The 16,243-nt window shown below is 49.7% G+C and overlaps 1 long non-coding RNA gene across 3 annotated transcripts; it reads left to right on the top strand.

Moving 5' to 3' along the window:
• Positions 1–5,037: 5,037 nt before the first annotated feature.
• On the top strand, positions 5,038–16,007 carry LOC103013190 (uncharacterized). Of its 3 annotated transcripts, XR_451392.2 has the most exons (5): positions 5,038–5,339; positions 11,687–11,831; positions 13,990–14,231; positions 14,880–14,966; positions 15,789–16,007. It is a non-coding gene; the product is annotated as an uncharacterized LOC103013190 (long non-coding RNA). The 3 variants fall into 3 exon arrangements; XR_009005514.1 differs by having other exon boundaries at positions 14,880–16,007; XR_009005515.1 differs by having other exon boundaries at positions 11,687–11,851; positions 14,880–16,007.
• The last annotated feature ends 236 nt before the right edge of the window (positions 16,008–16,243 follow it).

Here is a 16,243-nt window from a genome sequence, read left to right as displayed (position 1 = left end):
CTTGTTGCAAACTCCAAGAAGTAAATTTTGAGAAAGGAACAATTTTCAGTCCAATATCTTTCATGAACATGGATGAAAAGATCTTAAACGAGATATTAGCCAAATGAATTAGCCAAATCAATCACTGTCTAAGGCAGATAATTGTGAGAACCATGGCTTAATCACATAGAAAACCTCAGCCCCAAGTTGCCGGGCACAGAGCTGTTCTGGTGAGTATACAACAGAGTAGGATCCAGCAACTGAAGGCTGAATAAAATGTCACATGGTGTAGAATTCAGGGCTGAGTCAGTTGAGTTAGGCATCATGTTTAATTCAGGGAAAAACGAGATTCAGATGAAATATTAATTTTGCACGGGTAAGGAAGAGGCAGATCCACGACAGATACTCTTTTCTTCTAGTCTGGTTTTAATCTGCTGCAAGACTCAGATTTGCTGACAAAGGCACCTCAAAAGCTTCATTTGTGGTTGGAGGCACCAGCCCTGAGGACCTCATCCAGCGTGGAGCCTGGGGGAAGGAATCCACAAGCCACTCCCCACAGAGGCCAGGCCATGGGTGTCCCTCCAGAGGGAGAAGCAGGTACTAGTGTCGACTGCTGATGGATGACTGATTTGCAATCCCTTCTGCCTGGATGATGTGTTCTAGAACCTGCTTGGGGTGTGTGTGTGTGCTCTCAAGAGGAAGGGGAGGGACTTCCCTGGTGGCACAGTGGTTAAGAATCCGCCTGCCAGTGCAGAGGACACGGGTTCGAGCCCTGGTCCGGGAAGATCCCACATGCTGCGGAGCAACTAAGCCCGTGCGCCACAACTACTGAGCCTGTGTGCCATAACTACTGAGCCCGTGCGCCTAGAGCCCGTGCTCCGCAACAAGAGAAGCCACCGCAATGAGAAGCCTGTGCACCGCAACGAAGAGTAGCCCCCGCTCGCCGCAACTAGAGAAAGCCCGCGCGCAGCAACAAAGACCCAACGCAGCCAAAAGTAAATAAATTAATTAATAAATTAAAAAAAAAAAAAGAGGAAGGGGAAGGAGGTTTGGGGTTTGGTCAGGAGTGGGGAAACTGCTTTGTGTGGGGGAAGGTGGTACCCGAGGCTGGTAAAGCTGAGGGGCAGCAAGGCAGTGGTGTGATGTTAAGTGTCAACAACCGGCTCTCTGAGTGAACGGAACCCCGACTGGTAGTGTTTGCCAATTTTCACAGTGTACATAATCCTACTCTGGCCGATCTAAAGATACCACTGTGATGTGTACCTTCTGCTTCTCAGAAAAGACAACTCCCTCTTCCCCCTGAGCTCACTGCTGCACACAATCAATGACTTTCAGGTCAGTGGCCTGCAGCTCTTCAATGTAGTTGTGGCTTCAGCTATCTATGCCTTTTTTCACTAAAGTGGTACTATGTGCTATCCATAATTTCCATTGTCCATATTTGGGATGCATGATGCCCAATTATCTGAGGAGGACATGCCAAGTGTTCTGTTGTTTTATTTCCAAAAATGGGTTTCACCACTGGGATATAAATTGGGATCTGGAACAATCTTATGCCACTGGCAACATCTGTCTCTCCTCATGTTTCCAGAAAGGGATTTTCACGCCTCTGAGGAAGTACGGAAGGTCTCTCCACCGCCTTCGCCCCCTGCTCACCTGGACTCACAGTATTTGTGAGTTTGGAGGAGGTGCTGGGTACGTTGTGCAGACCCCACCCGGTCTCTCCAGGGCAACCTGTCCTTAGGTCCTTCTTTCCCTCACAGAAGGCACCTGTGGCTTTCCAGTTCACCTGTGACTGGCAGGTACAAAGTATTGGGCAACCCACATGGCCCCAGATCTAGATCATTCCTCCAATTCAGAGTTATTCTTAATAAAGCTGATATTTTCACGTCTGTGTGTCTGACTCCTGTGTGTGTCTCTCAGTGAATTACAAACTTCGGACGGGAGGAGAGCAGTGTGAACTGCCCTTTCACAAGCCCCCAAATCTGAGTTGTTCTATTCACTTCCTGCATAAGTAAGTGTATGTGTCAGCTTGGGTATCTTTGCTCTTTCTACTTCATCCCACCACCTCCAGAGAATGGTGCCAAAACTACAATCATTTGCCCGCAGAATCTGCAGGATGCAGCATCTAACCTTCCCCCAACCCTACCAACCAGCCTGTGACAGGCTTATCTCCACTCGGCCTGAAAACCTGCAACACGGAATTTGTTATTTTTTAAAGAGGGTTAAACCCCAAGGATAAAGGGAACATAAAAAGAGTTGAAAGAAGGAACTTCTCTGGTGGTCCAGTGGTTGACTCCATGCTTCCACTGCAAGGGGCGCAGGTTTGGTCCCTGGTCCGGGAACAAGGATCCCACGTGCCTCTCCCTTCGGCCGGGGGCGGGGCGGGGTGGGGGGAGAGTTGAAAGCAGAAGAGAGAGGTCCACGCCATGTTAGAAGAACAAGGATGTGCTGATGGGCATTGCCTGAGCCGAGCAAACAGGACGGGAGCGTAAGTTCCTGCAGAAGTTAAGAGCAGAGGAGAGGGCTCAGGGGTTGGGGGACCCAGGGACCTAGTGGGCGGGGATGAGGAGTGAGGCTGATAACAGGAGGGCTGGATAAACTGAGTGGAGAGCAGTGAGACGTCAGGACCCCCTCAAACCCTGCACGGACACTCGCCCCAGCCTAAGATGGAAGAGAAAGCGGCTCTGCGCTTGGCGGTGGTGGCACAGGTGAAGGACCCGAGTGAAGACAGGGCCTTCACGGGAAAGCCGCACGCCCAACAGTGAGACCACGACCGCCCCCTTCCACGGCTCGGCTCCTGAGCGGAGAGCACCCTCGCCCGTCGCGCCCGGCAGGAGAGCGCAGGATTCTCCGTGGACAACCCGGCCCACGCGGGGAAGCCGGCTGCAGCGGGAGCGCCGCGTCCCCGGGGAACGTGCGGGCAGCCCTGCCCTCTGGCGGCAGCGTTCGGAACTGCACCGCCAACTCGCGTTCTTTCCTCCCGGAACGGGGCCGCTCTGTGTGGGGACCTGGGGACACCCCCAGTCATAAGCGCCCTGTGGGCTACTAGTCTAATGAGGAGACAGACAACACTTTGATGGAAAACAATTACTGCTGTGAAGGGAGCAAGGGTCTCAGGGAGGTGATAGGGAGGGACCGTCTGAAGACCAGGGACGTTTGATGTGGTTTGAAGGATGGCCTCTGGGTTCCGGGGGCTGATTTTTGTCCCCAGGGCTACCCAGGCTGGGGAGCAAAGGTTTTAGCCGGGCTCCCCATTCTGGTCTCCTCCTCCTCCTCGTCCCAGGCTCTGAGTGCTGGGCTGTGGGCCCCCTGGTGTTGGGGCCTCTGGGCTGCCGCTGCCCGGGGCCTGGGTTCGTCTTCCTCAGAAAGGTTTGAGGGGTTCGGGTCTGGGTCCCCGGCTCTGAGCGCTTGGGTCCCGACCAGGGGTTCTGAGCTCAGGTTCCCTCGGGCTGAGCCCCGGGGGCAGGTACTAATGGAGGGTGGCGGCCGGAGTATGCTGGGACCAGCAGGCTCGCTCTGCGTGGCAGGAGCCGTGGGTGGGACAGCCAGTTCATCCGCACGACCACCTCGCCCTCCCGTGTAGAGCCTGGCCTGTGCCTGCAAATTCTGGGGGCAGGGGGAGGGGGAGGGGCCCTTGAAGCCACACGAGGGCGACCCACAAGGGTTCTTCCTCCACAGGACCTGCCCCCGGGATCCCTGGTTTTACCCACCCACCCGAGTTGGTCCCCAACGAGAGTCCTTCTGCCCGGTGTCCGCTGGAGCCAAGAAAAGGAGACTGAAGTTCCGTTCAGAAGCACAGAAAAGCTTTATTCTTTGATCAAAGAATGGAGAGGTGTGAGCTCGGGGTCTAGGGTACCTGCCCTCACCGAGAAGCTGAAAGGCCAGGGTAGGGGCTGCTTTGTAGGGTTCTTGCAGTGGCGGGATGGGGGGAGGGGTGGTCGCAGCTGTGCTGCTCACGGCTCCAGATTGCACTCTTTTACACTGGGAACTCTGGTCTGAAGTGCCAGCTGCCAGGCCTCTGCCCGCAGCACCCTGTGAGCAAGTGAAACTAGACTAAGCACAGAGGGGGAAAAAAAATTAGACTTTATTTTATTACCCAGATTCTATTTTTATTTCCCATGAATTGTTAATGGGCTTTTGCTGGTGACATTTGTGATGCCGACCCGGGTCCTTGGACCCTTTAATCAATAGAAATTTTTAAGACGCCAGAAGAGGAATTCAGGGAAAGCTTTATCGGGATTCACGCTGCAGCACGAGGGAGTGAAAACAAGTAACCGGTGCCCTTGCTTGCTCTCCAAGGAGGGTGGGCTGGTTTCTGAAATGGGATGAGGGTGGGGGAGGATCGGTGGGTCTGCCGGAGAGGCGGCGGCTTAGGTGGTCTGCCCACCCCCTTGGTGGTGCAGGGATCATGCCCTGATTTTGCTCCAGGCACCTCAGAAGTGGCAGGTGGTTTGTGCCCTTTTTGTATCTCATTGTTCCTAATTTGCCCCATTTGCGCATGCCTGCAGTTATTTTTAGTCCCTTATAGTTTCTTTGTGTTCTGTTGCTTGAGGAGACCTTTGTCCAGGCGCCAGCCCTGCAGCAGAGGGTCCCAGCCTAGCTCCCCTGAGTCTGGGGAAAGCAGGAGCTGAGCTAAGGGTCTTGGGGAGAGTGTTTTGTTTGCCCAAGGCACAGCAAGTCAAACAGTGAGGAGTGAGGTGCACAGCAAAGAAAACGTTTGTTCATTCAGGAGGCCACCAGGTGAGAACAGGAGAACAACTCTCAACCCGCCTCCCTGAAGGGGAGGGGCTCAGGATATTTACGGAATAAAGCTGCCACGTGGGGAGTCACCTGGGGAAAGGTGATTGGAGATAAGAAAACTGTGAGGTAACTGTAGTTCTGCGCAGGCTAAGCTAAGCTACAGGCTTCTTCGTGGAAGGAAAAGGGCGGCTCCAGCACGTTCTGAGGGTGGAGTTCTCGACCCTCTGACGTCAGAAGGCCACACATCAGCTGCTCGCGCATGCCCAGGTGGGGGGGTGTCAGTGGTCTCAACCAGTCTTAACCGGCTCAAGCTCGAACTAGACGCTGCTGACTTCAAGTTCCTGAAAAACAACTTGGGCAAACATCTTATTGTTTAGGCCACTTGGAGGACATGAAAGATTTTTGTAGCAACAGTTAAAGCAAGCTTGATGCTGACGTCAGTACAGTTCATTATTTATTAAGCAAGTTATAGCTTAATGGATCTGATGACTGCTCTCAGTTTCAAAAGGAGTGGACCCTCTTCTCACTGATGCCATGGACCAGCCCTAAGACAGACGGAGATGGAGGTGAGAGTTCCAGACTCAGGACCTGTGTCCAGGAGACCCCTGTGTCACCCCCAGGTCAGTCTGCCCTGGAGAGAATTCTAGAGCCCCTGGAAGGGATGGACTGGGCTGGGGGCTGAGGAGAGTGGCGGTGTCCCTCTGGGAAGCGTGGGGAAGAATTGGGAGCCCAAGGAGGCCCCTCCAGCTGGAGAACATTCACAGTTCAGGAGTAAAGCAGGCTGACCCCGTCCAACCCTGACTCTGGAGAAGCAGGGTAAGGTCCGGTGTTGGAGGATGGGTGTGAAAGGGAGGACAGAGTGCAGGCACAGACACCTGGCTCCCGTCCTCCCCCAACATAGTCTCTGCTGAGATGTGACTGCCCCCTTCTCAAATGCGGGGTCTCCATTTCCCCATCTGCAAAATGGGAACAGGAGTAGCACCTCCCACAAGAGGGGGCTCCCCATGCTCTTGGGCTGCAATGTTTGTTTCATAAAGTGTTTTTTTTTTAAATAAATTTATTTATTTATTTATGGCTGCACTGGGTCTTCGTTGCTGCACGCAGGCTTTCTCTAGTTGTGTTGCGTGGGGGCTACTCTTCATTGCGGTGCGCGGGCCTCATTGCTGTGGCTTCTCTTGTTGCGGAGCATGGGTTCTAAGCGCACAGGCTTCAGTAGTCGTGGCTCACGGGCTCTAGAGCGCAGGCTCAGTAGTTGTGGCGCGCGGGCTTAGTTGCTCCGCCGCATGTGGGATCTTCCCGGACCAGGGCTCAAACCTGTGTCCCCTGCATTGGCAGGCTGATTCTTAACCACTGCGCCACCAGGGAAGTCCCGGGCTGCTATGTTTGATGGGAGCGTGGAGCCTGGACAAGTGAAGAAGGGGTGTGCTAACCAACTTTTATATTTGTAGATGTTACATTTATAGATGTTATCATAGATGATTCGGCATCTGCTGACAGGGCCAAACTACTGGCCAAAGGTGTTTTGTGCTTTGGCTCTTGTGGGCATACAGGGCACGATGTGTCTCTGGTTTGGGGGGACGGGGGACGTTGAGTAATGAACCCTGTTAATAAATTTCCAGAGCCTTCCTTGGGGGCTTCCTGAGGACCCCTGGAGGAGGTGCCGCCACTCCCCCACCCCCTAACCCATGAACAGCGCAGAGCCCCACCCTCTGGTGGCAAAGTGTGGAGTTGCGTTTTCCCAGCATCTCTCCACGTTGACTCATTTGGCAAAAGCCCTTCCTCTGTGCTCTGGGCTGGGAGGACTATGCTCCCCCTCTAATCTAATAAAGTCTCTGACCCAAAGGGCTCCACCAGGCGAACGTGAAATTTGAGAGGCCAGTTTGTAGGGACAGGTACCACGTTTCATTCCAGAAAGCTACAGTCCCACCAGCTGTGTGTGAGAAACCCCACTGGCCCACTCCAGATTTAGAAACTTAAAAAATTTTTTGCCAATATTTTTGCAAAAGCAAAATATTTTAATTGTTTTTACTTATTGAATCAAGGGTAAATTTGAGGGAATGAGCACTTCCAGAAATGGAAAAATAAGGACCTCTGAAAATCTTTTATAAAAGCAACAAAAACATTGGCAAAAATTGTCAAAATCTATCAATGGTTTTCCAGAACTTTGGAATTTAGCCAAAGGCTTGCAACAATTTGGAGTTTTTTTCAAGAAGATGGCTGAATATCTATGAGAACAGTGAACTTTGGGGCACTTTAACTTGCACTATTTCCATCCCCCTCTCCCCAGCTTTGTGGCGGCCTTGAAAACTTATGGCCGCAGAAACACAGTAGCTGTGAAAACCAGCAGCCTAGTTGCCACTGGAGGGGACCAAATGGGTTTGAAGCTCCTGAAAAGCCTCATCCCTAGAACACTGTCAATATTTGACCTGTATGGCGACGCCTTGGAAAGCTCCATTCACAGAAATTGTCTTTATTTGCCCTGATTAAGAGCTCACTCTGAGAGTAAAGGTCTATCCCCTGGGCATTTGTCAAAAACAATCAGTGGCCATTGATTAACATTATAGCTATCTGAAGTGATATCAGTTAGGGCAAACAAGAGGCTGGCCACAAAACTTACAAGGAAAATTTCGGGAATGAGAAGCCTGTGTGGGGCTTTGAAAGGATCTGATGTATTTTTCCAGGGATCTAGAAGATCATGCCCGTGCATAGGACTGTGCATATGCCCAAGAAAAACCTTAGACAGCTTTAATCTCTCACATCTGGCTGGCCTTGAGCTGCTGAGCAAGCAGGGAGTGCCAGCTAAGGCAGAGTTGTCGACTGCTGGGGCCTTGAAGGTGGTCCTAACACACAGGGGCCCCTTGGTAAAGCCTGGGAGACTTACTGGTTTAAGGCATGTAAGGAAACCTCTGTCCCATCGTTAACTGAAAGCTAAAATAACTGAGCAGAGCCTTCACACAAAAAGAATACAGACTTTAGGGACTTCCCTGGCAGTCCAGTGGTTAGGACTCTGAGCTTCCAAGGCAAGAGGTGTGGGTTCAATCCCTGGTCAGGGAACTAAGATCCTACATGCCATGTGGCACAACAGTTTGGAGTTTTTTGTTTTTTTAAAGAAAATGGGAATACAGATTTTATAGAATTAGTCAAAGAAAATCAGCACAACAAAGGACAAAAACAAACTGAGGAGGGAAAAGGGAATCTGATTACTAGAGGTGTATATTATTTAAAATGTTCAGTTTTATGAAAAAAAGAGGGGGGGAGACATGCAAAGAAACAGAAAAGTGTGGCTCATACACAGAAAATAAAAAAGCAGTTCATAGAAACTGGTCCCGAGAAAGCAAGAATATACAATAGAGAAAAGATACTCTCCTCAGCAAGTGGTATTGGGAAAGCTGGACAGCCTCATGTAAATCAATGAAGTCGGAATATTCCCTCACACCATATACAAAAATAAACTCAAAATGGTTTAAAGACCTAAAAATAAGACATGACACCATAAAACTCCTAGAGGAGAGCATAGGCAAAACAGTCTCTGACATAAATCGTAGCAAGTCTCCCAAGACAAAAGAAATAAAAACAAAAATCAACAAATGGGACACAATCAAACTTAAAAGCTTTTGCACAGCAAAGCACATCATAAACAAAACGAAAAGACAACCTATGGACTGGGAGAAAATATCTGCAAAAGATACAGCCATCAAGAAGTTACTTTCCAAAATATACTGACAGCTCATACAACTCAATATCAAAAACAAGCAAACAAATAATCCAATTAAAGTCTACAGTTATTAATTCCATTATTTATCAGCAGGTACTTTTTGAAAAATATTTCAACCTATCATATGTTATAAAACAGTAGCGTCAACTGTGAACTTCATCGGCTCTTCTGAACTTCATGTTCTTTGAAAATATTTTTTTCAGGCGTGCCATCTGGCTTGCAGAATCTTAGTTTCCTGACCAAGGATCAAACTCAGGCCCCCAGTGGTGGAAGCTCAGAGTCCTAACCACTGGACCACTAGGGAATTCCCCTTTCTCTCTCTTTTATTAAAATTTTGGTGGGGTTTTTTTAGTTACTTAGAAGTCAACCCATGGTTTTGGTCTCCATTGTATACAAGTAAACAACATGCTGATAGTTAGCTATTTGTCTTTAAGTTTTTCTTTGATGTCAGACACAAAAGAATATGTACTTTAGAGTTCAAAGACAAGCAAAACTAATATAATGTGCTAAAAAACAGAATACTGTTTTCCTTTAGGGAAGAGGGAGGGCAACGGTAGGAAGGGGAATGAGGAGGGTTCCTGGAATTCTGGTAATGTTCTATTTTATCAATTTGTGAAAATTCACTCAACTCTACCATTATTTTGTGCACTTTTCTGTAGGTCTATTATATATCAATTGTAATGTATATTTTAAATGATGGCTAACATCTGGTAAAAATAAAATAAAATAAAATTGGATTCATATACCCCATTTTATAGGATAAATTGCATATGGATTAAACATTTAACTATTTTTTTATTTTTTAAAAATCAACCATAAATGTTTAAGAAGAAAACATAGGCAAACAAGTTTTCATTTTGATTATAGGCAGTCTTTCAGGTATGACACACAACTCAGAAGCTATAAAAGAAAATATTGATAAATCTGACTGCATTGAAATGACACGATTCTCCATGACAAAACCCACTGTAAACAACCTCAGAAGACAAATAGCAAACCAGGAAAAAGATCCACCATTTCTGTTACAAAGTTTTATTCCTTTAATATGTACGTTAAAAACTACTTATAGGGACTTCGCTGGTGATGTGTGTGTGCTCTCAAGAGGAAGGGGAGGGACTTCCCTGGTGGCACAGTGGTTAAGAATCCACCCACCAATGCAGGGGACACGGGTTCGAGCCCTGGTCCAGGAAGATCCCACATGCCGTGGAGCAACTAAGCCCGTGCGCCACAACTACTGAGCCTGTGCTCTAGAGCCACAAGCCACAACTACTGAAGCCCGTGTGCCTAGAGCCCGTGCTCCACAACAAGAGAAGCCTCCGCAATGAGAAGCCTGCAAACCACAAGGAAGAGTAGCCCCCACTCGCCGCAACTAGAGAAAAGCTCACGTGCAGCAACGAAGACCCAATGCAGCCAAAAATTTAAAAATAAATTAATAAATTAAAAAAAAAACATGAAAAGGTCAACCACTCATAGAGAAGTACAAATTAAAATTATACTGAGACACTGCATTTCTACCAAATTATCTATGACAAAACAATCTAATAGCACTGTGAAGGTGTAGAGAAACAGGTATTTTCATGTATTCCAGATGGGAGCACAAAGCACTACAATGACTATGGAGAATAAAATGTCAGTTACTAACAAAATAACTTAAAATTTTTTAAGTGCACAGCTCTTTTGACCTATTAATTGCCTAGGTGCCAAATACCATATGGATGAGGATAGTTATTGCAGTATCAATTGTAATAGCCGAAGACCAGAAACCATCTAAAGGTCCTTCAACAGGGACTTGTTAAATAAATTATGGCAAGATGATAAAATGGCATGTGATACAATGCGATAAAAGAACAAGGACACTCTTCGTTGTACAATGCGATAAAAGAACAAGGACACTCTTCGTTGCGCTGAGGCCCTACAAGAGAGTCGGAGACTGCATGGCAGAGTAGCTAAAAGCTTGCGTGCACACCTAAGTCCAAAACCAACCTCCCCACTCAGTAGCTGTGCAAACGTGGGAAAGTAACTCCACATCTTTATGCTTTAATGGGGATAATAATCCTCACATCTTTATTGTGAGGATTGAATGGATCCGTATTTTTGTATCACCATAGAGCAGGGTCTGGTAGCTACTTTACACTACTTAAGTGTTCAGTAAACTAAAAATTTACCAATATAGAATGATTCCCAAGATATGCTACTAAATGAAAGAGGACATATACGTAATAGTTTGGGGACAGTGCTCATATTTTGTCAATTAAAAAGCAAATCACACATATACACACACAAACACACGCATGTGTATGTACCTAGAATATCTCTGTAGGGAGAAATACGAACCTGATAAAAATCTGTTGCCTCTGGGTGAGTTTGGAGTCAGGGTTCTTGGCGACAGACTATACTTTTCTACCCTTTGAAATTTGAACCAGGTATTTTGTATTTTAAAAAAGAAATAAAATGAACACTTAAAGTAGACAGTTACAAAGAACATGTAGCAACGTGGAAAATGTGTATAATTCAATATTAAATAGGAACAGCAGGATAAGAAACCGTATATTCTGCAATGCTATGATTTTCTCTGCAAATAGGCAATGAGAACGCAGAAGTCTGTGTTGTTGGGTTTTGTTGTCCAGCACTTTTGATGCTGAACATGTGATGATGGTGGTGATGGTGATGGTGAGGATGAGGATGAGGGTGTTTACCCCCACCAACTACACCAGTCAGTCCTTCCTGAGATCTTCAGTCTCCTGGCCACCCCTTGGTTCAAACTCTGGGGAAATATGGAGAGAGCAGGAACTTTCCTCTCTTCTCTCCAGGGAGATGTCTCCCAACCTGCTTTGTGCTGTTCATTCCCCCGGGTTCAAGTTTACTCCCAGCTCTTGCTGCAGACTGTCTCTTTATCACTTGAGGGCAGTGGCTTCCTATCCCCATTGCCCAGAAGTTTCAGAATCTCCCAGGATATCCCAGTTCAGGGTCCCAAGTTCCCCTCCAGCCCCCAGCCTTCTGAGACCATCAAGTTCCTTAGGTACCACAGTGGGGGGAGAAGATTACTAATGAAGCCGTGGGGCTTTGGATCCCACCCGACCCTTAAGTGGGCCCTGGGAAACCTATTAAGTGACTGTTTTCTTACTGAGCGTCCCTGGGAACAGAAGCTGGAAGATGATGGGAGAAGAGGGGGAATGAGGTGGTGGAGTCTGTGGGCTTCCACAGACTACGCTTCTACGGTCCACACTGCTACTTTATTATTTTTATTCACAGAGAAGCTGGTGTTTGATCTCGGTCTTGAAGAATGAGTAGACTTCCAGGTGGGGAAAGGACATTCCGACATGGAGAAGGATGCGTGAGGTCAGGGAGAAAGGAGTGACCGGGGCACATGCAGGTTGCTCTGCGGCTTGCCAGTAAGGTGAGGGTGAGGCCAGAAAGGTAAGCTGGGTCCATGTTGTGATGGTTGGAACTTACACTTCTTCCAACCAGAATTCAAGCCACCTTCTCCTCACCCCAGACTGGAGCTCTCCCTTCTCAGGAGTCATTGCTAAGACTCTGTTCCCTCCAGGATCGGAGGGTGGGCAATGCACCCAGCCAACCGAGGAGCTAAGGGTTGAATTCGGCTGGAATTTGGGGTCTGGATGTCTCCTCTAAATGAATCTCCACATTCTGGTCTCCTTTTTCCTGGGACGCCATAGAAGATGGCGCCTTGTGGGTGTGGGTAGCAGGGGCTGAGTGCAGAGCTCGTGCTAGAATTCACCAACTCAAATCCACGTTTGCAGTAGAGAGGAAACCTGGGAGGAGGGAGTCTGAGGTCCAGAAGGCTCGGGGGACGTAGGGGATTCTCTGTCTCTCTTTGTCTCTCTCTGTCTCTGTCTCTCTCCATCCCTCCCTCTCTCTATCTGTTTCTCTCTGTGTGTGTGTCTGTCTCTATCTCTGTCTCTCTTCTTCTTTCCCTCTCTTTCTTTCTGTCTCTCTGTCAGCCCAGAGCCTGGTGAACCACCTGGGCTGGGGACGCTGCCGAGCAACAGGTGCCTTCACCGCCAACCCATCTGCCGCCTCAGCAGGTGCGGCCCTTCCCGTTTCTGGTCGTGTGTCTCATTCTGTTCCTGCCTCTTTGCCTCTGAGTCTGCTGCTTCCTCTCTCTTCAGTCCCTTTCTGTTTCCCCTCATTTGGGGGTGGGGGGGACCGACAGGTGAGAGAGACCCAGAGAAGGGCGGGCTCCCTCACTTAAGAGCACAGACTTTGGAACCAGCCAGACCTGGGGACAAACCCTGATTCAGGGGGATGCTGGGTGACGCCTTCCGCTGGTCAGTCTCTCCAAGTCTTGGCTTCCTCACCTGTAAATTAACCGTGATGATGACGCCTACAGCTCCATAGTGGGATCACAAAGATTAAATAATACTGTGCGTGCAGAGCACTGGGGACACGCCTGCCCCTCGTGAGGACTCGACAAATAGCAGTGATAGCGGCCCCGCAGTGGTGGTGGTTTCGATGCTGTTCCCTGGCTCCCATCGGTGTGTAGAGGGAATGGTGTGGAGGCCTGTGGGGCAGTGCCAGTGAAGAGCGAGAGGCAGAAGCAGCGTCTCTGGACCGCTTTACAGGAGCCGGTGGTGGGAGAGCCGGGGCGAGGGGCTGGGGAAGAGAGGCACAGGCGCCAGCTTGCCGGCGTTCTGGGTCTTGGAATCAGAGCAGACAGGAGAGGTGCTGCTGACCTATGGCGAGTGCTGCCGCGCTGGTCCACACATGGCCTCTCCTCGCTCCACTGCTTATTCGATCTCTCCAGGTGACTCTCCATCCAGGGCAGAATGTACCAAATACACAGGCAGCAGGAAACAAGCAAAAGGACTAAGCATGTCTTGATATTTTGGTATTTTTCATTCAGTAACACCTCCTGTAGCAGGGGGTGCTGGGCCAGACACCTGCCCCACATTATTTCTCTCCATCATTAAAGCCATCCTCTGGGGTCGGGGAGGCTGCTGATGCTGTCAAAGGTTAAAAACTCCGAGCTCTCTCCGCTGGCCAGTGAGAGCTGAGACGGGAAAGCCGGGGTGTGCCCCTGAGCCATCCTGGCTGCAAGAGGACAGAGGAACTAGACCGTTGTATCTTGGGGTGCTTTCGGGAGCCACAGAGAAAAGAGGTGACTCGGGCAGTATCACAGACAGGACCGGAAACCAAACCTCCTTACTCAGCCCCCCAACATCCCTATTATCTGAGCACTGACCCCCAAAATTGAATGATGAGGCAGAACACATCAAAAAATGCACTGCGCACTTGTGTGAAAATAGACGCACAGACCCACAGGTGTAGCTAGAAAGGGCTGTGTTGATATGTGCACTGGCCTAAGGCCCTTCTAAGATCCATAAATCGACATCTGCTGTTTCCTTTACTGATTCTAAATTAAACTGACCTCTTGCAGCTTCCTTACAGACTCCTAAAACATCAAAATATCCTTTGAAAATGGTTTAGCTTGGGAGTAAAAGCATAAGCACAAACACAACTTTTGACAGAATCATACAATATCAGAACTGGAAGAAATTTTCAAGGTCATCTGGTCCAACTCTCTTATGTTACAGGTAAGGAAACAGGCAGTGGTGCCTCGTGACCGGCTAGTGGATGGTCAAGGGTTTCATGGTTCACAGCGCAGCGGCTATTGGTGCATATTCTATAACATGACCTCAGCGCAGGAGGAGAGGAACCATCGGTTAACTGTGAAGGGACAGCTCAAGGGATGCTGGGATGTCCACATCAGCATCAGCATCAGCCTGATCTGGCAGTTTGACGTGTGTCGATGGATGTCCGCTATGTTGTTATGCGTGTAAGTGCCTTGAAGCAGTGATTGGCCCCAGCTGGATAGGGCTCCTTAGGAAAGGTCAGCTTGAATTAGCTTTCGAAGGAGTGACATTTTCAGGATCAGAGTGTACGGAGAGAAGAATGTGTCTCTTGTTGAGTGAATTAAGGGGATGGCAGGACAATTGACCTTTGATGGCTGGATGGGGAGATGAACATGATTCTAGTAGGGTGTTTTTGGGGGGGCATTGACCCTGAAGATGATTGACTGCATGTACGCCATCTGAGATTGACTGCAACGTGCATTTTAAATGCCCAGGAGCATTTTAGGGGAGGAGCCCACAGAAGTTGGGGCAATTGGCTGTTGTGAAGGGGCGGGGCCTCTGAGGTTCCAGGGCCAGAAACCCAGGTTAGGGACATAATAGGGACACTGAGAGGAGGCATATATGTGGGAGAAATGAGGATTGAGTAACTCCTTCACTTACGGTCATTCCGCGAACAACAAGTGCGACTCAGATCTTTGGTTCCAGGAGGCTGAATTTAGTGGCGTTGCCATAATAACCGTGGAATGAGAGGATGACATGAAGCCTGCCTGGGGGACAGGAGTCTTTACCCGGGATGTGGCTTGTAAGTTCCGCCTTGGAGGAGGAACAGAACTTCCCATTTTTTTCGGTAGATAATACCGGAACTCCAGGGGATCCCATGAGCAGGATGTGAAGCTGGGCATCGTGCTGTGCTGAGGACTTTGGACTTAAGCCTGAAGGTAAGGAAGGGAGAGTTAAGCAAAGAATTGGTATCCATCCTTTAGAAGGGTTGTTCCTGTTGGTGGTATGAAAAAGCGGTTAGACTGAAGCAGCTGGGAGCAGGAGGGCCAGGTAGGATTTGCTGCGGTCATTCAGGAAAGAGGAAGCAGGAGTCATGGGCGAAACGAGCCTCTGGAGGCTGTAGGTGTGCCCAGCAGGACGTGGTGCCCTGTTGTACTTGAAGCAGCAGGAGAGGGAACTCACCTGCCGTGCCTTCCTGGTTTCCAATTTTGGCACTGGGCAAGCTCCTCCCACAGAAGGAGGGGAAGTTTGGGGTGGAAAGAATGCATTTAGTTCAGAACTGTTTGGATTGGAAGTGTCGGTGCAAATGCAGCTAAGAGAAGGGAGTGGGCGTGAGAGAGATGTAGGGCTGAAGTCACGGAAGAGGATGCTGTCATTCAGGAAGGTGGCTGGCTGCTCAGCATAACGTGGAGGGGGGGGACCATCTTCCCTGGTCATTTTTTTCCCTGTAACTGAGCCCAAGAGGCACAGGCCCCGGAGTACCATGGGTTTGTCCTGAATCCAGCCAAGAGGAAGAAATGGAAAATAAATACGAGAGAAAACAAAGGCCGGAGTAGGTAGGAGAGGAGCACACGAGTCTATCTGCGAAGAGCTGGGAGCTGTGGTCTCCCCCAGGGGTGCCAAGTGCAGGGGAAGAAGGCGGAGCCTCTGTGAGCCGGAGACGCTAGTGCTGTTCAGGGTCGGCCAGCAGAAATGGGGACCCCTTCAGCCCTCTTCTGGGGTTCAGCCCCCACCCCACCCCACCGTTGTCATCACTACAGGCTGGAACCCGGGAGGCCGGGCTCCTTGGTGCGGCCGGTGTGAAGGCTGGCCGGAACTTCAGGGCGGTGGACAGGCGTGACGGAGACACCTGGGTCCCTGGAATGCACGGGGCACAGGAGGCTGGAAGGGAGAGTGGGCAGTCGCTCCGAACATCTCAGTTCCTGAAAGATGTTGGGCTGCAGGAGATGAGGGGTAGAAAATACTGGACTGGGGAGAAAGCGCTGAAGCCCTGGGGAGGGTGGCGGGAGGGGAAGCTACGGGTGGGCCAGGGAAGGCTGGGCGCGGGGTTCCGGGCCAAGGAGAGGCCGAGGCCCTGACGCTCCTCTCCAGGCTGCGCGTCCATCCTCCGCCAGGCCCCGACACGAGCCACTGGCCCACATCAAGCTGGACCGCCCCACAGGAGTTTGTAATCCTGGGCTTCTCCGGGCGGCCCCCCGGGTGCTGCCCTTCGCCC

Source organism: Balaenoptera acutorostrata, chromosome 15, assembly GCF_949987535.1.
Source record: "Balaenoptera acutorostrata chromosome 15, mBalAcu1.1, whole genome shotgun sequence".
Lineage (NCBI taxonomy): Eukaryota > Metazoa > Chordata > Mammalia > Artiodactyla > Balaenopteridae > Balaenoptera > Balaenoptera acutorostrata.
This window is presented reverse-complemented; position numbering and strand designations above follow the sequence as displayed.